General features: G+C 35.2%; 1 pseudogene; it reads right to left on the bottom strand.

Annotated features, from left to right (window-relative positions):
• Positions 1–1,078: 1,078 nt before the first annotated feature.
• On the bottom strand, positions 1,079–3,677 carry LOC149205116 (protein GRAVITROPIC IN THE LIGHT 1 pseudogene; annotated as a pseudogene).
• Positions 3,678–4,333: the final 656 nt, after the last annotated feature.

Here is a 4,333-nt window from a genome sequence, read left to right as displayed (position 1 = left end):
GTGCAATCGGAATATGGGCTACCTGTAACTTTGAATAAGAGGTTTTCAGATGAGATACAAAGGAAAATGTCTCCTTCAATAGGTCTTCCATGGCCCTTATTCTGTGAACCAGAATTTCATGATAAAAAATTGTACCATCTGCTTGGTTTATCAGAAGCTCTTTCTCATTTTCCTTCAATGACTTTGATGCTACATCCTTGGAAGCCTCTGGGTTAAATCCGTCACAACCCAAATTGTACTGATATAATATTATGGGCTCAATAACGCTGCCTCTTGCTGGTTTCAGGCATGATCCTTTTGTCTTCTAAACAATGTGGGTAAAATGGGAACCTGCTGTAGAGCACATTTGATCAGAGGCTAGGCACAAAATTCTCAACAGAGAGCTGTGGAGCTTTCAAGAATGTAATTAATATTCCACTTTTTAGATTTAGTTAACGTTTTGCTGTTTTGGGCTCTAAGTAATGTAATTAATATTTCTTAAGTTCAACGGTTGCATTTAGTTAAGAGTTGATATAGCAATTCCATTATTGTTTTTTTTGCTTTTAGTTTTTCTAGCCTTTATGTACAAACGTTCTTCTTTTCTTCACTACAATGAAATGAGATTACATTAGTCAGTTATTTTTATCGAATTCACATATTTGGTACATTTAAAAGGAATTTCCTTAACATACTTTGCCTTTACCATAATTGAATGGCATTCAAGATTCTAAAAGTGTTTTCATAATGACATTGATTAAAGAATATTCTTTCTGGTTTCTAGAAGATTTAGCAAAATCATGTATACTCTGATCATTCGAATAGGGGGAATCAAGCATATGCAGAAGGAGATTTTTCTAAAGCTGAAGAATATGATACTCAAGGGATAAGCTACATCTTTCCAAGTGAGAAGTCATAAAGAAATATTAGGGCATTAGTCCTATGCTATAGCAACCGTGCAGCCACTCGGATGGATGTTGGTAGATTCAGAGATGCACTTTCAGGCTGCATGCAGGCTATGGACATAGATCCCAACTTTGTGAAAGTCTGACTTAGAGCTGCAAGGTGAGACAATTTCCCTTGCAATGGCTATTGGCTATAATTTCTTTTTGCTACTGATTGTATAAGTTTTGTGTGACTTACTAACTATTAAAATTCTGACATTCTCTTTTAAGTCTTTAATAATTGACTTTAATGGAAGAGCAATTTATGACCATAAATTTTCTAAAAATTGTCATTCACAGATGTTAAAAGATATCTTTCGATTTCCATACAATGTTCCCACATAATTCTTCATAATGTTGAAGATTGTTTGACTAAAACAACAATGATTGTCACCAAAATCTTCACAATATTGTAGATAGTTTGACAAAACAATCATGAATTTCACAAAATTCTCCCCACAATTTTCACAAAACTCTCCACAATGTTGTGGATGATTTGACTAAAATAACCATAAATTTCCCAAAAAAGTATCCACAAGTATAAAAAACATCTTTGAATTCCCCAGAACATCTCCTAGAATTTATCCAAAGTTTTATCAGCTTTGAATTCCCAAGAACATCCCCTGGAATTTCTCCAAAGTTTTCTCATCTTTGAATTCCCCAGAACATCCCCTGGAATTTCTCCAAAGTTTTCTCAGAAACTTGGAAAACAAAGCATAATGCATTTATGACAACCAAAATGAATACTCCCACAGATTGATCCTAAAACCAAAAACTAAGGAGAAGTATTTGATACACAACAATGAACCTACAGATCCTCCATGGGAGGTGCTGAGAGCGGATCAAAAACATTAATTGTAGGATCAGGTGTTGCAGTCATTATATAGACCTGACATCTCACTATGGCCTTCTTGCCAACCCTGAAACTTGGCATCACTGTAAACCCTACAATTGTAGGGTTTGGCTTCTCAGGAAGCTACAGGACATTACCTTCACTTGCAACAGTATTCTCAACATCATGATTCATATTCACAGAATTCAAGCTATCCATGTAGGAACCCTCGAAATCCGCCCCACTCTTGACATGAAAGATAGACAGAGGTGGGTAAAAAGAAAATGCAAGACTGTGAACCAACCACACAGACTTGGAAAATTTGAGGAATAGGCTGTAAAATTGGCTCCTAGGGTAGAGTCCCCTGCCTATCTGGTGCATGTGCTCCAAATTGCCAAAGAAGGATTCTTCCATCCTGGGATGCACTACATTGAGAAATTTCTTCAAACAAAATTTCCCAAACAGGCTGTTTGGTGTGAGAATGGACTCTAGCTCTGATGGCTCCATGTTTTTCATGTCCAAAATCTATTTGAAACAATCATTTATGTGCTTCTCAGGAACTATAATGGACGACAGGCTCCCAGCCAAATAGAAATTCTCGTTCTCAAATCCACTGAACATTCTCATGCAGAAATAGGATTGAAATGCCAACTTTTTGTGGCTTTCCATGGTGTAGTTTATGCATGGTTCTATGCTGTTAATTGCTGCATCTAGATCCCACTCAGCAGATTTCATCAGAGAAATTAGGGATTTGGTGAAACCTCTGGCTGATTCTCTCATCTTCTGCATGCTTGTCTCCAACAATTTAATTGTAGGAACATCCCCAACATTCAGAGACGACGAATCTCTAGCACTTTTCCTTCTGTCTGATCTTCTATGCTCACCCTTTCTCAGTTAACATTTTCCAATGCCTTTTTCAAGCTTTCAATCTCATAATTATTTTGTGCAATCTCAATCTGTAGAGCCCTTGTTGAAGTCTCCTCATAGCTTAACCCAATCTGGTTCTCAGAACCACTGGAGTCTCCACTGGCAATATTTTGCTTATAATATTACTTCTGTTCTAAGAGCTTTTTCATTTCCCTGATCACCTCCTTATTAGCCACCTCTAGCTTCTCTGCATCATAAGGAATATGGGCCTCCTGTAACTTTTCATAAGAGGTTTTCAGATGAGACACAGTGGAAAATGTCTCCTTCAATAGGTCTTCCATGGCCCTTATTCTGTGAACCAGACTTTCATGATCAGAAATTGTACCATCTGCTTGGTTTATCAGAAGCTCTTTCTCATTTTCCTTCAATGACTCTTATGCTACATCCTTGGAAGTCTCTGGGTTAAATCCTTCACAACCCAAATTGTACTAATATAATATTACAGGCTCAATAACGCTGCCTCTAGCTTGTTTCAGTCAGGACCCTTTTGTCTTATGGACAAAGTGGGTAAAATGGGAACCTGTTGTAGAGCACAATTGATCAGAGGCTGGGCACAAAATTCTCAGCAGAGAGCTCAATATGGGGTGGATCTTTCAATAATGTAATTAATATTCCACTTTCTAAATTTAGTTAACGTTTTGTTGTTTTGGGCTGTAAGTAATGTAATTAATATTTCTTAAGTTCAATAGTTGCATTTAGTTAAGCGCTGATAGAGCAATTCGAGCGATGAGATTTATTTCATAGCAGTTTCCTTCATTGTTCAAGGTGGATTTCGTAATCACAATCTCTCCTTGGGAATATGTGATGGTTTCTTAAGGACTCCAACCACTGTTGGACTGTGTATCGAAAACACAAGTAACAACAAAAGTTGAATGGTTACAATTTTGATTGACACTTCTGTTCCATATAATGGTGATCAATTAGTTGAAACACAGCGTTGCGGGTACATAGTCTTAGAAATACATCTTAACAACGAAGGTTTTGAAGAAAATGATGATCTGGCATATGTAAATAGTATTGTTGTTTTTGTCCTGACCTGATTTGGTCCAATAACGACGAAGCCTTTTGTAATTCCTTTTGTGACCACATCAAACCAATGAATATGGCAGATTATAATATTATTATTATTTTAGAACATGCGTGGTGGTGTTACATCCTACTTACCTCTATGACCACTGGAGATTTTTGGAAGTTTCCTTGTGTTTTGTGTGTATCTTAATTATATTTGAAGTTTCCAGAATTGATGTTTATGGTAATTAAGCTTTTGGAAGTTTCCTCGTGTTTTGTGTGTATCTTAATTATATTTGAGGTTTCCATAATTTATGTTTATGGTAATTGGTATTTTGGTTTATTTTAGTTTTATATATATCTATTTTAGATAGTTTTGTATATAAATAAACATTGAGTTCTATGCTTTCTAGTAAAAAAAACAATATCATAATATAATTTTATCAGTTAATTTTTTTTTACATAATTAATTATTTATATTTTATTTTTCAATTTAGATTATTTTTTGGATTACCATTTATATATTGATATCTGAATTATCATTGTGAAGAAACATAAAAGCTTTTATGTGTTATAAATAAAGAGAATAAAATGATATGCAATTTTTCTTTTCATTTCATGGGTCAATGCAGTGGGTATAACTGCA

Source organism: Pinus tabuliformis, chromosome 1_2, assembly GCF_031772625.1.
Source record: "Pinus tabuliformis cultivar Carrire ecotype Pingquan chromosome 1_2, CPIR1, whole genome shotgun sequence".
Taxonomy (NCBI): Eukaryota; Viridiplantae; Streptophyta; class Pinopsida; order Pinales; family Pinaceae; genus Pinus; species Pinus tabuliformis.
The sequence above is the reverse complement of the archived record's forward strand: the minus strand, read 5'-3'. Positions and strand labels throughout refer to the sequence as shown.